This window comes from Chondrus crispus, genomic scaffold, assembly GCF_000350225.1.
Source record: "Chondrus crispus Stackhouse genomic scaffold, scaffold_232, whole genome shotgun sequence".
Classification (NCBI taxonomy): domain Eukaryota; phylum Rhodophyta; class Florideophyceae; order Gigartinales; family Gigartinaceae; genus Chondrus; species Chondrus crispus.
Window position 1 is genome coordinate 92,652 of NW_005179109.1, and position 19,622 is coordinate 112,273.

Below are 19,622 nucleotides of genomic sequence, written 5' to 3' on the forward strand. Positions count from 1 at the left end.
CAAAAACTGAGTTGAAGAGACAATCTCATACAAGCATATGCACACATAGACCTCTCTTGGAAGCACTGCACCCGCGTTGCTCCACCATTCTACGTACTAATCTACTTCATTTGGCATTCTTCTGAGCTGTAACTGAACTAAACGGCCCGATTCGAATGAACTTAGCAGTTTTGATCTTGTCGGTCAGGTGCACAATTACATGCAGGATAGTTTAATCGAGGCAATGTTTGTATCTGCAGTCAGCATTTTGTCGTCAACCACAAGATTCGGAGTTTATCAATGGCATAAATCATTCATTTCACCGCCATATTGATATGAACTCCGGATTTTTTGCGCATAATTTCATTGGTAGATTTACAGATATGATCATTTCCGTCCGTTACGAGTAGCGATAAGTTCCGTTTGTCTCAATGAAAAAATTACAACTCCTTTAAAAGTGGCTTCATCCTGGACTCTGGATTGGTTCCAGTTTCAGGCCTGCCTACTGTTTGTACGAGCTGTGATTACAGTCTTAGATATCTGTAGTACTCTCCGTATTTTATAGGTAGCCTGCTGGCAGGAACGTGTGCGGAGCACTTGGTAAGAGCTGGTCTTTTGCTCCACGAACGTTTGGCTGAACACATAGTTCACAGCAGAGGGAATCCACGTGGTAAGTGAGCCAGGATCAGCAAGCTTGTTTTCTCATGAGTGACATAGACTCCTTTCCATATGATTTACGAAATGGGTCAATTGTAAAGGTGAGTTGGGAGACATATGATGCTTTCTCAGGGATTCAAAACCAGCGATGGTTCACAGCTGTTATCTGCAAAACGTGGAAGGAAGGTCCAAAGCAACGTGATTCGCCTCACTGTATGCTTAGCTACCCGGCACAGCTTGGTTTTCCTCATTCAATGCAGAAGGTCCAAGTGCTTCACAATGGAACTTTCAAGGATCTGTCCTCTCTGCGAACATTCGCATGGGTCTTGTATGAAACGGATGACTTTGCAAATCAACTTCACAAATCAAATGATCATGTTGAAGGCAATGACACGGACAGTGATGTGGCAGATGAGGCTTTTGACAAGACCTATACACCATCCAAACATGACAATATGGCCGTCCTTAAAAGCGAGAGAGGTCTGGATTTACTGAAACTGAGGATGGCAAAGGTAGAGAGAACTCTTTCCGAACAGCAACGATTGTTGAAAGGCATCTCTTCGATAGACACGGAAGTGTCTGATTCTGCAAGACGACCACTGATTTTTCTGAAGGAGAAAGTGGCTGCTCTTTTTAATGAAGCTAATTAAAAACCAGTTGGGCAAAAAAGTCAGTACTTCATCCCAAAAACCAGGGACCAGGTTACAGCAGGGAGTACTTCGTTGTAGTGCCGACTGTACGCTCATGGAGTTTGACGCAATTTGTGCGACTATCAAGAGTAAAGAAAGCCTTTACGCGTTCTTCATGCCGGAGTTTGATGAGATGAAAGATCTCTCCGCAGGTAGTTCTGACATGTTTGTCACATTGGATTCAATTGAGAAACTTTGTTCTGTCATTGGCAATTTATCTATGAAACAACTTCAGACAGTTATAATTCGTAAAAAGACGAAGAAGCAGGGAGTATAGGAAAAAGGCACACGAGCTACATGCAGATATTTGGACGTCTGGAAAGATGCCCCCAAAACGCTAACAAACCATCCCTGATTACGGTCGGTCGAAGCTTTTCCTCTTCATATGTGTCAAATGAACAAGGCCATGTTCCCGTTTTATGTAGGGAGAGGGACAACTGGGATGCAGCTGAGAAACGGTTCACACACTCGTTACAGATAAATGAAATGAGTAGACAACGCCTAGGAGAAATACTGAGTTCACAAAGCCTGGGTTCTGAAAGTCCGCCAGAGAAGCTCAAGAACGAGCACTTTTCATGTAATGACATGTTTAGTCTCATTTGGAAGCCATCCATTACGTCAAGAACGACACCCCTCTTTGCTGGTAACGATACAAGAGATTCCATTGTTGGAAATATCTATGGCGTCTTCCCGTACGTTCTAGTGCAGGGGAAACAGTTGTGCAGAGAGGTTGAGCGTCTGTGTGGAATCAGGACTCTGCGAAAGTTCATCAAGTGATCACTCGAGCATGCATGACGCCTGCGTCCTGGGCCTAGGCGTTTTCCCGCGTGGTCAAGGAACTTCTTGACTGACGGCTTCAAAATCATCCTCATAGGCGTGTTTCACAAACCTGAAAAGGATGAGCCATTACTCATAGTGTACCAAGGAAAATACTATGAGCAATAGCTCATCACTTTCACAGAGGAGCAGTCGACCAACAGTCGACGGCCGATGAAGTGTGGATTCTGATGACCTATAGCTCGTGTATACACCAGCAGCCATTCCGCGGCATAGACATGAGGAATCTGCATGGTTCTTCGTGCATATACGTGCATCAGAAGTAACGTGCTAACTTAGGGGCTACAGAAGCCCCAATGGCCGGTTATTATAGTAATAATCAAAAAGAAACTGCCAGGAGAGAAGTCTGGCCGATTGCCCAACGCCTCTTTTGTGGCAATTTTGTGACCTGAATGCATTTGTCTTTGGACATTTAGCTCTAAAGATATGATTCATACGAATGAATATTTCTCTAGAGAGCTGGCGAAAGATTATAATCAAAGAATTTCTTTATTTCCACAAAAGGCAGTGAATTGTAGGTGTAACCGTTTACAACAGACGTTGTTGATACCATTCCTCTGTGCATGCTGTAACCTCCACGCCAGGTGAGATATGTGATACAGCTATCACTTGGAATGCATCAAATTCTGTCAAATGGTATCGGTTACAACAGACTTGCGCTTCCCTTGTATTGAGATGTTTGCCAAAGCTGCTGGGCGATTTGATACGGTCGCCTGACGCTTACGGTTCGACTCTGTCCCAACTAGAGTGACACGCATACGGTAGAATACAGAAAATGATGCAGGAACCACGAAAACCTCCATGGTAGTCTTTCCAGAATCCAAATTCGTACGAGAGAGATCTTTGGACGCACCAGATATCTTGAAAGATACAGCCGACCGGCTGAAGGCTTCCACACAAGTACTGAAAATTCCCACCCGGTATCTTTGTTTAACATTGTCTTCAGTGGAGTCATTACTTGATATATTTCGATAGACAAATGTCCCGTAGTAAGTTCCAAGTACATCTCCCTTTCTGAAAGCTTTGTTTGCAAATAGTGATTCTTCACGAATGGATAAACCCAATTCAATCTCTTCAAAAGTCCTCAACACGGCCCTGTCAATTGAATGAAATTTGTGTTTTAGAACTGGCGGCCATGAAGAAAGTGGTCTTGTTCTGAACGAGGAGAGTAGGAGTGGTTCATTCCATAGCTTGCTTAGAAAATTGATAAAGTACGAGGGGATTGTCGAAAAAGACCCGAACCCCTGCGGGGCACTCCAGCACGATTCCAGGTTATCCAAATTCTCATATCTTCTCATTTTTGAACGGGATACTACAAGGGCAGAATCGGTTAAAACTTGTTTTCCCTTGATTTCCCCTTTTTGTATTCGAGCAATAACAGTATTATCTAGATTCCTTTCAGCAAACAGGAAACATTCCAGATTAGCTTCACAGCGTACGAAGTACCGGATTTCGTTCTCTGGCAAAGTCATACAAGCAATTCCAGTGGCGAAAGATCGTCCAAATGGATCCACCACAACGTCCTTTGGTATAGTGAAGCGGCGTATCAGCTCCTGAAGCAACTTTTGGCTTTTCTGGTCTCGATGGAGAGGTACTAGCCCATCTCCAAATCCCCTGCGATAGAGTGTTTCCGATTTTTGTCCAAGAGGCGCATTGTCCAGGACGTGACTGGTTGGTGAGAAACTCGATTGAACAAGCTGAACTGCTCCATGACGGACATTTTCGGATGAACCGTCGTCTCGAGACGGGTACCGTGGGTGATAAGGAGACCTCTTGAAACCGTCCTCAGTTCTTACTGCGTGCATGGCGAAGTAGAATAGATTTCCGTATGTGCTTTTTGCAAGCTCAAAATCCATATCCTCGAGGAGTAGGAGCGGGATGTCATCCACCTCAAATGAAGGCGTTCTGCCGTCTTCATCTGTACATGATTTGAAAGAGGTAGCCCATCTCGAGAAGTCCATTGCAGAGCAAAAGATAATTGCGTGCCCGCCCACTTCAACCATATCTTTGGTGCATTCTACCAAACGTTTGCTTTGTTCTTCTGATAAAACGGGGCGATCTGATCCGGAAATAGACTCTGATTTCAATGAGGGCGGCTCGGTCAAAAGTAGCTTCGACGATTCTGCCAATGAGAAATCAATTGAATCATGAGTGATACGTTCCTCCTCTTCCAGCAGCGACTCGAAGTTACAGCAGTGGACCCGAAACAATACTGTTTCACAATAACCTTTCAACCTCTTCCTAGCCTCTGCACACTCGCAAAAAGTTTTGCATGGGTCCGTATCGGGGTTTGAAGTGCTGTCCCCTTCCTGCCCTGAAGCATTATCTTCTTGTCCAATTTCTACAATGACGGCCTCACTAGACCTTTGACTCATTCTGCTCTTTTCGACAACTAAAGATTGATGAACTACGAGTTGGAAACGAGCAACAATTGTTGGAGACGGAATGCCGAAACGAAGCGGAAGTGATCCATCACTCGGAACCTCAAATCTCTTCGATTCATTCCACGCTGTCAAGGAGTAATGGAACAACGTATCGTCATTCATCGAATCGCGTACATTCTGGACGAAAATCATTGCAAGAGAGCGCAAAACGTTGTCTACATCTTCACTGCGGCTCTGAGCTCCGAAATGTTGTCCTGTAATACCACCGACAGGATTTCTGAAAGTCTTTCTCTGAGAAGCTGGTGCGTATCCGTCTGAGCTGTCCTTGATAACAACAAATTCAACCATCTCTAGATTGAAGTGAAGGTATGGCAAGAGACCTTCTTCAGAGTTCACAAATCCAATTGCTTCCAAAAGGTATCATACTGGGATGATCCCAGCAAAAGCACAATAGACTGAAATACACTCGCAATCCTTTGTGACTGGGATCTTAATTTGTTGTAAGGCGGCTTCACTGAAGAGCGTTTTCGGGTTCGCCTAGCGCGTTCCCTTTTCCTGTCCGCATGGTAGCGTTCTGACCTTCTCGATAGAATTTGAAGAGCCCAAAAGAAACATATCTGGTGGAGTGTAGTTGGTACACTTGTATTAAATAATTCATTCGACTTTCTTGGCGATGTAGACATAACTTGCACGAGATCGCAGCATACTCCACATTTGTGGCTTTGAAGGTGTCCCAAACACGCTTATCGACTTTTCGACCGACTGCAATGCCATCTTCGTTACTGAAAAAACGTTTGCACACACGTAGGTATCCGAATAAACTTGCAATAACAGATGAATTGATATCGAAATCAAGTGCTTTAATCGTTCCGCGCCTCTGCCCTCTTTCGCCCATTCACAGATAGCCATCAGAGGCCTGCTTTGTACATCGTAACCATCCGCGTTGCCCACATCCAGAGCACATGAATCTCGGCAAAGCGCAAGTAGAATCATGTTTCTCTTGAAGCTGGTCGCTCCCTCGGGAACGACACCATTCCTTTGGAGATAAACAGTCATGGAAGACGAAATCTGTGCAACTAAACTTGTTGCAGCGATTCAGGTAGTGGGAGACGGTTGTCCTTGGGATTTAAGACTGTGGCGACGCGCCCTTAACTTCAGCATTGCAGTTCGCTTGAAGTACCGACGCAGCAGAGGGGAGCTTCTCAGTTTACACTGGGGTCGGACGTGAAATGAATAGGAGGAAAGGGTGTGTGTATTGATAAGGGGTATGCCTGATAGTGGGTGGGGTCGTTTTGTATAATCGGACAGTTGGTAGAAAGCGTGGAATTTTTGAACCGCACAAAATCGCTATTTAAAAATTGATAAAAGCCGGCCGCCATCGAAGGGTCTCGATGCACAGATGGGAATCCCATTAGCAGTGTCTGGCATGGTCACGGACGACGTGCATGACTTTGGCTTTCCCGACGCGAAAGGGTGCAGCAACGCTGGGCGAGTAGCCGTTGCGTGGTAACCCGGGTCGGGTTTCAGGCAAATCTCGAAAGATGACAATGCGCATGGGTCCAAAAGTCGCCGCCTTACGGAACGGCTGTCGCAACCCGCTGGAAGAGCACGTATTACAAATCTTCATTCACAACGTCAGCGATCCGTTAATCGCGTCCTTCCAATCGAGGAGAAGCCGCACGGAGAGGCATTGAACCTAACTGAGGCAGTTGCTCAAGATTACGGAACGGGCAGTCGTCGACTCATTGAGCCGCCTTTGAGAAGCGTCCTTAATCACCTTTGCTCACTCGCTAGCTGCTCTCGAGGACCGGATCCAGCGAGCCACTTGGGAACAGTGGCTACAGAAGAAGTACCATCACCACCAGCTACTCTGAAGGAGATTACCGTCGACTCTGCCGCCCAGAACCCTCCACCCGTCTTAAAGGGTGTTATCCTCAAACAAAAAGTTTCGCCTGATAGTCCGAAAACACATCCTTCGAGCACGCACACGCGGCGTGGAAACGACACTGAAGAAGTTTTAACGCCTGAAAGCCCGGACAGGGGTGGAAACTCAGGTCGTTCGAGGGCGATCACAGAGAGTCAGAAGAAGGGAAAAGCAGCATCTACGAGCTCACCAAGCAATCAGTCTGATACAATAGTGCTCAGTCCTGCTGTGAACTATGCCAATCAAACGTTTCACCCTGGAATGGTAGTAATACTATCAGATGACTCTGGCAGAGATCTATGCGATGCAGTAATCGCAGGTTCAAATATAAGACCATCAACCGTTTGTAGAGTCATCAAGGGTCAGTCGTTGATCACTAAAAATGGTCCGTTTGCATCGAAAGACTTTATTGCGGTCAAGGTTACCAACATAAAAGTCAAGAGAAACACAAATATCCGTACCGGATGCTTGGAATCAGAGGAGCAAGCCCCAAGGCTTTGACAAGGTTGAAAGGAAGAATGTATATGCATGGGATGCTGCAAACATTTCGTTTCCTGATGCAGGCCCACCTCGACGCCAAGTACATGACGGAAGGATTGTCGAGGAAGAAAAATCGGGCGCGATCGCGCGCGATCCCGAAGCGAGGTACGAAGTTCCCGTAAGTGCTTTATCGGATCCTGTAAAAGTTGATACCAGCCGTGCAGGTCGTGATTACAGTCCCTCGTGGCAAAGGCAATTGCTGGTCCTTTCCGATCAACCTCTTGTTGCCTCAAAAGCCCAAGGCGTTTCGTGGGGTGCAGCTGCGCAGAATCCTGCCGTCGTAACACGCTTCATCCCTGATGCGGAGGAGGACGGTGACTCTAAATTCGAGAGATGCATAAAGAAATGGCCCAAGCTGTCGGAAACAGCTGTTTTTGACGAAGCCGATTCCGTGCAGTCTCTTCGGAGAAGTGCCGCAGCTCCCGCTGAATCCTCTGGTCAGTCAGTTGAAATATTTGGGTTGGATGTTGATGGCGACGAGGTCTACATTCCTTACATTTCGGACAATGAAGAAAACGAAGAAGTGAATGACCTCATGAATCGCCTACCCCCTCCGGCTCGTCTGGGGGACTACATTCAGAAGGAAGTCAGGATTCGCTTCGATCAGTTAATCCTTCCAGCATTCGGTACTCGCAGTATTCGTACCTCTCATGTCGACGATCTTGACGAGGATATGAGACGGGGAGATTTTGTCTCTGGATCACTGGGAAAGGTTGCCGTGGCTATGCACAGAACAGTCAAGGGAAAACGGCTATTTGCCAAGCTTGAGTTTGGACTTGGGAACAAGGACAATGAGCTTCCTTTGTACGAAATGGACGAGGGAGGTCACCGGAGACTCGTTGAGCTCATTATAATCGACGGACTGCATCGAACATCAGCAATGTACAAGTTTCATCGTCTTCTGGCAAAAGAACGGAGGCTTCTATTAAGCGAAAGCAAACTGTACATAACAGTTGTCCTATGGGAGAGAATTGATGCTCTTCGGATGACTGAGGAGGAGTTGATAGCAATTGGGAATGAAATGAATCAGAGAGGGGAGAGAAGAGCACCGGCTACATTTGATGATCTGGTGTACTTCTCTGTTTCATGCATTAGATTTCATGTGGAACGGCTGAAGACCAGGAAACTCTCCTTGAATTCTCGAGCAGTGTTCAAGTCCTTTATGTTTTCCGGCCCATTCCAGACAAAAAGGGGTTCACCCAACGGCGATTTGCTCGTATTGCATTGACGTTCTACAGACACTCAGAAGTGTATGAGAAATTCAGGAATCTTTGGAATCGGAACCCTGTCGTGAGGATAACACATGTTGAGGATACTGCCTTCCATCGCCTTGCAGCTGGAACGCAGATTCTTGCTTTGGAATGTGTCATAGGGTTGCTGTTGTATGTAAGAAACAAAGGTGCGAAGGGTACATTCAGAAGTGGAGCACGGACATTCTTTGAAGAGGTTCAGAAGCTGGAAAATATCACACGAGATAGGGGTCAGCGACACAATATGGCAGTAGAGGAGATTATGACCTTGCCAAGTTCACCAGGTAGTACTGTACGTGAAGTGCTCGTCAACACAATGGCCAAATTTCAGGTCCACGGATCAACCAGGGCATCTGTAGTCAAAAGAGAAAGCGAGCGTATTGCTCGCCGAAAAAAGTTCACGAGGCAGTTATCCAAGGCTGTTACGGAACGTCAGAGAGATTTCGAACACGAAGCACAAAAGGATTCCAATACGTCAATGGCTATCGCGGCGCAACGCAAGTCTTCGAGGACAAAACCAGCAGAACCATCGAATGAGCTGACTCTTTTGATGCAAAACTATACAAACAACAGAAGGCATACCGTTGGAAGCCTCAAAAGAAGAGTGGGTCCGACAAGAATCATAGCACACGTTGGGACAGCGACTTCGACAAAGATGCGTTAGATATTCCAAGGAAACATCCAGATAAGGTTCCTAAACCTGTTGAAGAGGAGTTAGAGGGGTCTGGGGAGAACAATCGTTCTGGTGAAGAGGAAGAGAAACGAACCTCTGTTCAAGAATGTCACCCACTTGACGATCACGTCCCCCCGTTCCCAGAACACTTGCGAATTACTCGGCGTAGACCTGGATATGAGGAAAAATGGTTCCAGATGTATGCTTTGATTCTAGATGGTCTGCTATCTACGGCACTCTTCGACCGGATTGAATCTAATAATGCTATTACGGAGTGCGTCTCACCCGTCCTTCAGATTCTTGGAGTTCTAGACAACCATCGGGCTGTTCACTTCGTCCCGAAGACCTTCGAAGCATTCACCACTGTCTGTGGGGACACGCTAACCTACAAGTGCAGAGAGGAATGGGACCGTTCTGTCTCTGTAATATGACCGAAGAGACGCATAGGAGATACGAGAGCCTCCTCCCTACGAATGAAACATCAGATGCTCGTCCAGCAAAGACCAGTGTCAAAAAGGAAGATTTTAAAGAAATGGAAAATGGAAAGAAGGATCAACCGGCGCTTACGGACGGGCTTTGTTTGCTTGGAAGACTCAGGAACTTCACGAAAACGGTTACTGCATTCTTTGAGATTTCATGGTGGTAGGATGTGATGACCCGCCGAAGCCGGATGACGTTCCATCATCTGCACCCAGTAGCAACCCGTGGGAAACTGTTCTGATGTACTTTAGTGCTTTGTTTCCTGGCGAGAAGGTATTAATCAACGGTCGAAGAACAGAGACTTGGGGCAGGATTCATAACAAGAACAGCGCCGGTAACGATGGTACTGATGGCGAACTTCGTTTCATTACTAAGCGAAAGGCCCTGTTCGAGGATCTAGAAGCTTGTTGTGCAGAAGAAGGGGATGAAGCATTTCAAGTCATGAAGTGCAAAGCAGAGGCTGAGGTTACTGTGGCCATGGCGCTTTTTTTCCTTCGGATGACTTCAAAGAGCATGAAGAAGCCTAATACGCATGAGTGCAACCTCAATGTCTATAGGGAGTATGATGATATGGATGAAGGGGTTAATTGCAAAAAAACCTTTCATCAGTCGCTGATGAGAATGAGGCGTGCTCCATTCCGAGCAGCGGAAGTCGAATTCTTCTGACGGGAAAAGGTTGCAAGAGACAAGCAATTCATTCAGATTATGCAGCTGAAGAACAGAAAGAGGGATCCGAATGTGGGAATAGCAGCTTCTTTACGATTTTCACGGGATGCGATCCCGGTACCATTTGGGTGTGGCCTCGTACGCACATCTATAAGTTTGCGCCTAAACCCAAAAGGCAGATGTGGGCAAATCTCGTGGAAGCGAAACTGGTAACGTTCCCACCACACTCAACATTTGTTGGACGTGCTGATCTGGAACATGCTGGTGCAGACTACTATGAACGCCCTGAGATGCTAGTGGCGAAGTCAGTCGAAAAGGAATCTACTTTGTACAACCACAGACGGCCTGTAGTGCAATGCGCCTGTCGGGCAGAGACGGCGGTCCGATGGTCCAGCAAAAACAACAACAGCGACAAAAAGAAGAACTGCCGATGGCACAGCGCTACGGAGTGTCCGACTCTCCCTTCTCCGTTTAAACGAGCTTGCGACTCGTAGTAGCTCGGATCCCTGATGGGGGGGCACAGAGAAATAGCCCGGCCCGGGATCGGTGTGGTAGAGACTTGCGAAGAGATCTGCTCGACGAGTGTGGAGTGGGGCGCGTACGTAGGTACCCCGGTTCCACTGGGTTGTAAGGCCAATGCTAGTTGAGCTTCTTCGACACCTTTTAACGCGACAAGGCCTTCGACGGGGGCGTCGCAACGCAGCCCGACGGGATGAAATGAAAGTAGCAGCGCTACGTCAACCGTGCCGCCCGATGGCTCGAAACACCTACACCGGTTCGGTCGCAACCGACACCGATGGTACCAACACTGGCTCGTACTACGACGGAGCCCTTCGAGGGAGACGTCGTTGCAACGGTTTCCGTCGGAAAATGGGTCACAGTAGCAGCGGTACGTCAACTGTGTCGCCCGATGGCTCGAAACACCTACACCGGTTCGGTCGCAACCGAGGCCGATGGCACCAACACAAGGTAAGGGGAAAATAGGTAGAATTAGAGATAGAAAAGGATAGGGAAATAAAGGAAAGAGAAAAGGGAATCCCGAGCGATGGAGGATGCCGTAGGTTTAGGTAAAAGGGAGCGTCTTGGTAGAGACGGACTTCGACCAAGGCGACATTCAACCCCGGCAACTCGGGTTGGTTTATTGACTTGTTCGGTCAAAGGGCTAAGTTATATAGAGCCCCGCCGGGGCGAGTACAGTAGCTCCCGGCTCTAGATTCTAGATCTAATCTAGTGTCAGCAAAATTAATGCCAACTAATTAACTAAATAAAATAAAATAATTAAAAATTAAAACTGTGCAATTATTCACACGTGTGTCCCCCAAACCCGGACTACTTTTCGTATCCAAATGTTTTCCTTTCTTTTCACCCCCCTTTCCAGGTGCGTATTGCACTACACGGCCACTTCGAGGACACATGTACTTTATACGTTATAAAGACAAGGGTATGTTTGGAGATCAATTCCACATGCACTCCACCTTCAAGGTTTCGTGGCAAAACTCAGAGAAGAGAAGGGAATCTGATGATGATTCGAAATAGCGTATGTTGGCAATAATCGTTTTCAAGATTGTCACTGCAAGGGGACCATTGCCCTCTCTTAGGCTTTCATTGACAGCGCGGGCGGAGAGCAGGGGTGCGCCGGAGCTTTTTACCGACTTTTGCAGGCGGTGGGTAGCGACGCGATTCGCTGGCGCAGGGAGCGCCGCGTGGGGCCGCGGCTCGCGAACGAGCTGATGGAGCGCGAGCGCAGCTCGGGCGGCGCGTGGCGGCGGAGGGAGCATGTGGAGGCGGGAGAGGCTGGAGGGCTGCTGGAGTTGCCGAGTGCGCGGGGGCGAAAGCACGGCATATATTGAAAATGAATATAATTATAATGCGATAATTGAAAATACTTTGTGAGTTTAGTATCACCAGGGGGTTTCTGGCGGACCGGTACACCGGTCAAATCGAGAAACTGGAGGGGCAGAGGTTCGAACAGGTGGGGGGGCAATGGGGAGACTCACGCCCACTCATGCCCCCTGCGTTCGAGCCGCGCCGGGAACTTTACGTTTGGCATTATTTAATTCCCTTTTGCTAGTTTTTTTCCACCGCAAATGGAGATGGCCTGCACTTCGTCCTGCACCACGTAAAAGAATTTCGAATCTCGCTCCCTTCCTCGCATCTGCTCTCTCCTTGCCCCGTGCCCCTCCTAGCACACTTCTCCTCTCCCCCCGGCATAACCCCGCGGCCCCCTCCGCGGCCTCCCTTGAGTTCACCGCCATGTACCTGGAACAGATGTCCCTCTTGCAGACGTTCCCACCGCCGCCGACCTCTGTCACGCTCCCCCCGCACCTTCACACGCTCTTCGAAGCGCTGCCGCTCAACATGTAGGCCCCGCTGCCACACGTGCGCGAGCTCCTGCGGCGCCTACTGCACCACCTGTACGACGCGCTGCACCCGTCGTCCGCGATGATCGCCGCGTGCACCCTAGCCCTCTCTTGCGCCCGTGCACCGCCACCAGTTCGCGTCGCTGGGCCTGGTCCATCTACTGCTGACGGCCTTGCCGCCGCTCCTGCCGCACCAGGCCCTCGGCCCGCTGCTATGATCCACGGCCCGCGCCGTGCTCGACGGCCCGGTCGTCGCGCTCGCGTGCATTTGTGGAAGAGATCTCAACTAAGTTTTACCAATGCGACAATAGAGGATGCTTCGATTATTCTGTATGGGATCGGAATTATTGAGCATAGCAGTCCTTCATTCCGTGGGGCGACGGCATATCTTATCGATCCGTCGCGCAGTAGCAGAGACGGGTTCTGCCGTCGGAAAAGGTTGGCATGGATGGTGTGAGAAGAAACTTGGAATCTCGGTGAGCTAGGAAAAGGGACGCTTTTTTCGGAGTTAGTCCTACGCTCCCATCGCCAATTCTACTCCAGAAGCACATCAAGTCCCCTCGTAGTAACCGCCCTCCTTACAAATGCACCTACAAATGCCGTCAGCAATTCCCGTCCCGCAACTACCACAGCAAAGTCTTGGTCAAGAGCCGCCGAATGTTCAGCAGATCCGAACGGGACCCAACTTGACAAATGTTTGGAAAAATAACTTTTATTCATCCTCTGCACTGATAATTGGTACCAAGTTCTACAAACTCACAAAGAGTACACAGCTCATTCTTGAGCAGTTAGGGGGAAACACTAAGGTCTTTTTATACCAAAGTATACTTCAGTTCCTGTGGGGTCGCCCGTTTGTATCGCAAGCAATCGCTACGAGACCTCTACCTGCGGGAGCAATTGTAGCACGGGGCCACGGGAATCACCATGGTGAATCGGTGCACTGCACCGCTACATCGAAGGAATCTGTGCCACTTATGCACTTTGTAGGGTGCAGATCTATAGAACCTTCATGTCATCAGGAACTGGGCGTTCGCCAGTAGGCTTCTGAGGAAGGTGCAACCAATTACTCATCTGCTCAAGTGCATGAGGTATACCTCCCTCAAGGTTGACGCAAACCTAACCCAGCCACCCCCTAAAGAAAAGCTCTGTTATAGCAGGGTATAGATTTCAAACGCTCCTTGGAGTGAAGGAGCTGGAGCTCGAGATGTGGATCCACGATGGCGAAACATTAGATCTCATGTGGGATGACATGTGGTAGTACTCCTGAATGATCTCACCGGAAGTTGTCCTCCAGCTATTCATTTTACACTATGGTATGGAGCTCTACCTTTAGCTTAACAGTAACATCACGTTACAATTATAACGTCTTCATCATCGGACTGATAGTTTTCGTCATCATTCATATCCGGCTCATTCGATTCATCGTCAATCGATTCATCATCTGCAAGGCTAGTCTTTTCATATGTCTTCCGGAGCATGTTGAGGACCTCTGAGCATATAATTTTTTTCCTAACCTCGTCTCCAGGAGGAACAATTCCAATGCCAACGGCATCCTCAGCCAATTCATTGCCTCCACACCCGGCTCTCAATTTATTGTAAGTGACTTGCGCAAGCATTTTAAAAGCGACTGCAATACAGAAGATATGCCTGAGTACATCTTTGTGCATGAAAAAAGCTCCTCTGCATGTGCCAGTTGATGATAGCTGATCAAGAAATCGATCGCGATTGCAAAAAGGTGACAGTTCTTTCTCATTCTTCTACGTTCCCCTCTTGAACCTGAAATCAGATCATCCTTACTGCAAAATACGGTGACATCATAGCTGCAACGGAGAAGCAGCTCTGGGAGTGTGTTCAGGACTTCTTGTACTGCCTGAGTGTTCTTCTTAACGCACAGATGACGATCATTCTCTCTTTCCGGGAGACACGATAGAGGGATTCCCATTATTGATTTGATGAGTCCCTCTTTATCGGATGTAACCAGAGATAGGTTACAAGAAACGAACAAGAAACCCATGTTCTTGAGGAAAGAATTCGGAGAATACTCCCGAGCTCGAGACAAGAAGTCCGTTTGCATGGCCCAGAAAATTTTCAAAACCTCCAGCGACGTTTCTTTTACGGACACATGTTTTGACTTTGACCGTTTTCGAGCAATTTGAGGAGAGATTCCGGATATATGTATTCGCTCTCTTGTGATACGGACGATTCCTTAAGGTTTCGAAAAATTAACCCGACATTCCTGTCTTTCCAATCTTCCACATGTTTCCTGGTTATGAAACCCTTAGAGGCCCACGCCGGTCTATCCAAAAGTAATGGCTCTCCACTGCCTTCATCCGCTGATTTCTGCCCTTGCGGTGTGTATGGTACCACTCTGCGCTTCTTCTGAGCAGGACCCAATGGGTGTGTATTCGCACTGCCTTGCGAAGCAGAAAACTCATGATATCCTTGCCTTCGTTCTCAACGGACGTTTGGTCGGTCTGGAGAGGGCATGTTCGAAGAATCCGGTTTGGTTTCAGGCACGTGACTGCGCTCTTGGGAAGCGACCCGACTACGAGCCGTAAAGCTAGTTCGAATGAGACGGATGAAGAATACCAGGAAGTTTGCCACGGAGATTTTGCGCATGAAGTCGTGGCCGACAAATGCCTCTACGGTGATTGATTGCACAGCAGTATCTAAGCTGCAACTCTTAGAGCTTACGAGAGGTGAGGAGAAGAGAAGTGCGGTGGTCAGCTGGGACACATTATCCAGCCTGGCGGAAACGTCTTTGATATTGTTTTCCAACGACTTCAGAGCCGTGGACATTTCTTTGAGCACGGATGCTTGACTTGAGAGAAACCTCCGCTCAGGCGATGCAACTATGTCGCATACTATTCCGATTCCAATGCTTCCTTGCTGCTGCGTAGGGACGTCTCCACTACTGAGTGGTGGTGACAGCATCATCGCAAGGAATATCTATGCGCATTCAACGCAATCAGACTGAAAGGAATGAGAATCGTTTTCATCGACGAGTGCGGTCTGCCAAGGTGCAGCTGTGTCACAGAAGTATTCGACCCGTCCAAGGGTATATTTTCTACAGCGGTTTCAACTAAAACGAGATTTGGATATCCAAATACTCATATGGGCGTATGAGTACCATACTGCCAACAAGCACAGGGATGTACAAAAGAATACCATGAAGTAGTGAAGGTAGTAGCAAAACGGATGGATTTTGTGACAAATCCCACATTTATATATTTGAAAACAACCCCAAGACGTAACGGTTGCTATATCGACGAATCTGAAACCAACGACAGTAATGCAGTGAAACGGTACAAAATCATATTCTGAAACACAGATGTGAGCGGTCAATTTAACCACCAGCGTGTTTATCATAAGACCACTTGGGACGCATTCCAAAGCTAGGATTAGATTTACCTCCACAGATGGTCGATACAACCTCCGAGAGAAACTGAACTGAGACCTCCAAATGCTGAAAACACAGATTGCTCCCATCCCAGTATCGGAGGTATCCCATTGGCGCGCGGGACCACCTGCCGCGGTCAGAAATAAAAAATGTCGCACCTCCATTTTCACAAAAAATCAGACCCAAATTTTTATCTCCTTCGGAGGTCAAATTTACCACCAATAGCTATAATGTACCGTGTAGTGGTTCGAGGGTGAAGAAGTTTTCTCACACAACTGCTTCACAGTTGTGTGAGAAAAATTCTTCACCCTACACCGATGTAGAAGCCGCCTATCCGCCGTTCGCCGTTTCATGCTCTGCAAATCTTGCAACCCGAATTTATCTGTACGAGGATAGTGGCCAAAGACGGTGTCGGAAACCATCTCTCGTCCTCTCTCCCTGTGAATTATTGCAGTGGCGAATCTTTAGTCCATATGTGGTATATCGCCAAGTGTCCACTAGTGTACATACTGTACTCGAACACCCGATGGTGTATGAAAAGGATCGCAATGGTTAATTCTCAATTGGAAAGTTAATTACCTTATCGCCCGGTAAGTTGGGCAGCGCAATTCGCGTCCGTGTACGTACTATACTCGAATCATACCGTCTAACGTATGATACCGGCGTACCTCGCTGGCGGCCAGGTGCAAGACCGTTATTGCCCGACGTGTAGTCGTACCGTTACAGTCTGGCACTGTAAGAACGGGGACTACAGTAGTCGATATAATAAAGTAGGGAAGGGGAAGGACTCGAGGGAAGGATCGATCAACGCAGTGGCATCATCTCGAGGGCCGACCTATTTGTCCCTTGGTTTTGTGCCTAACTCTTTCGCCTGACTACGTTTTCGTCTTCGCTTTTTGTACATCGAGTACAACGAAAAGTACTCCACCGCAGGGGTAACGCACAACGAGCGCTCCGCATAGCGCCCGGATTCGTGGTCCGTGACGGCGTCTTCTCCGCACGGCGTCGAGTTACCACGTCGAGGACGTCGATCTGCCTTTCGTGGCATCGTTGTGTCGAACCCACACCGTTCTACCAAAACCTCTACCAACCAGCTACCGAACTCCCTTCTGTCTTATTTTGTGGTTCTTGCTACACGTGTGCACGGCACTCGTCGCGTCTCGCACGCCTCGCACTACAGTACGACGGGTCGCAGCTCTCGCTACCCGAAGCCGGTCGAGCGCGGCACGTTCTACTACACTGGTCTCCCGACCTAGAAGTATGAGCGCACGCTAGGTTTGCTGCGCAAAGCAATATCGTTGGCAACCGTCGCCTCGTCGATATGAGTTCGCCTCATCGTTCCCTCGCTGGTTCCGAAGCCGCGGAACCGTCCGCTCCGATCCCACCGTCGGTTGAACCGAGCGGAGTCGCTGAACATGCTTCCGACTTTCGCACAACTCAAGATGCTCCCGACATGTATTCGTACGAGAGGATGCGTCGAAACCTCAAGGATATAAGGGAAGCGATCCGTACCGACGTCTATGATGATGTATACGAGCATTGCCGAGACAATCTCCGTGACCTAATGTTGGGTCGATACCAATCTTTCACGCAAGGACTTGAGAGCCTCCGAGCTCACGTCGATACGATCGAATCTCGACTCGTCCTTTGCGAGAGCCTTATCCCCGATAGGTCAACTGACCTGACCGCCGAGCAGATGTGTGCGTTCTCGCGCCTAGCCGCTCAAGTGAATCAGCAACGAAGCCGCGCGAATCGGCTGCGAGAGAGAGGATCGGGTATATCCTCAACGTTCGCGAACGCTCGCGACGTGTCTCGACCGAGTCCTGTTTTGCTGCGCCCTTTTGACACTCTTCCTACAGGTTCCGATCGTCTGGAACCGAATGGGATTCGTCGTGAAGCTCACGCTCGTGAAGCACGGGCCACAGGCCCTCCGTTTGTATCCCACAAGACTCCATACCGGCCGGAAACGCCTTCACCGCCACTCGCTGTGACGCCCTTCGGTCATTTAGGACCTCTTGAGCCTGGGATCGAGCCCACGAAGACCTTACTTCAAGAGTTCAGCCACGTTGTCGACTATCGACTCTATCGTCTCGATGAAACTTCTATTCTCGTCTCGGAGAACGATGCCGGACGAATTGGCAACTACGTGAAGCGCTGCCAAGGCATACGGCCTACGATGAAGACCTTCGATAGCTCCTCCCGGATAACGCTGCTGTCTTCTCTCAAGGACATCAGCATCACCTTTAACGCACAACGCCTCAACGAGGGCGTAGCTGTACGAGTCATCGCTCATTTCTTGGAGCCTGACGCGGAACGCCTGTACACTTCTTACACGATGACGGCGTTACGATCCGGTTCGCTACGGAGCGCTGGGTCAATTTCGTGGCCTGGGTTGGTGAACCTGCTGATCCGCCGTTATCTTACGGACGACGTTCTCAACGATGCCTACGAAAAGGTCCCTACGATTCGTCAACTTCCGCATGACAACGAAAACGTGAACGCAGATCGACTCGAAGATCTCGCGTACTCCTGTACCGCCGTGATCTCCGACGCTGCGCTGGTGAACTACTTCATCAGAAGATTGGCTGTCGAAACGAGGGATCTAGTAACTGAGAACGTTTATCGCCTTCCGTTTGGCGGACGAAACGACCTTGCCGCTGTTCGCCGCATCCCGCCCGCGGAGGGTAATACCTACCGAGCTCGTTCGGGAAAAGCTTTACCCGACATCGGAGCGAACACCCAACGGACGCCTCGAGTACGCCCACCGAGGGCGCCTCCATCATCTGGCTCGACGTTGTATCTCACCGGACACGAAGCCCCAAGCAATCTCGTGGCTGGGAATGCTGGCTTACTCGATGCGCCATCGGGCGCACAGTTTGATCCCGTATTAATCATGCCCGGACGAGCTGTCTCCGAATCGACAAGTTCCGATACGTTTAACAACGCCAGGTCGGCGGAAGATCCGACAAGCACAACGGAAGTGGATATCACGAAGCGCATCGAGCGTTTTATTCCTTCTCACGTTCCCGCTCTAACGGAGGAACAGGTGAGGCTGGCACAATCGATCGTGCCGCTCAATTCCCCGTACCATCGTTGCTGGCTCTGCCGCATTGTGGGGCACACCCTCTACACGTGCCCCTTTCTGACGAAAGAGCAGTAACTCTACTCCGCATAATGTAACTACGAGTATCAGCTGGAGACGAGACCTCATATGCATAACCTGCTCAGACAGCTCCCAGACGACCGCTTCCGTCAAGCGAGTAACAGATGCCGTCAGCAACAAGTTGGTTTCCGTGAACCAAGCAAAACAGTTCTCTGAAAACCTGATCAAGGCTATCGTTCGTCCGATACGAATTACCCCCATCGTGGTGGGCAAACAAATCATGAAGTGCGTCTTCCTACGCAGAACGACGTGCAAGGAGCAATGATGTACCTGCGTGATCTCGTCACCTCTGACTTCGCGACACGCCCGAATGAAGAACCGGTAATGCTGTTGCCAGCTGACGTGGCGCGTTTGGACGGAGAGCGGCTCGACAGCGCACGAACGGAACAAGAGAATCCCCCGAATAGGAATACCTCAAGTCGCCCAGATACCTCCGATGAGAGTAGTTCTTCGGGAAAAGAGTAAATGTGGTCTCGTTTGAAACGTTACAAGATTCACCTGTTTCCTTATCTCCAAACGTGCACCAAGACGACGGGCAGCGCGAAAAGCCCGACGAGCAGGGAGGCAAAGCCGTTCAGATACACACAACACATCAAGGTCAGAAGCTTCCGTCCGTCGGA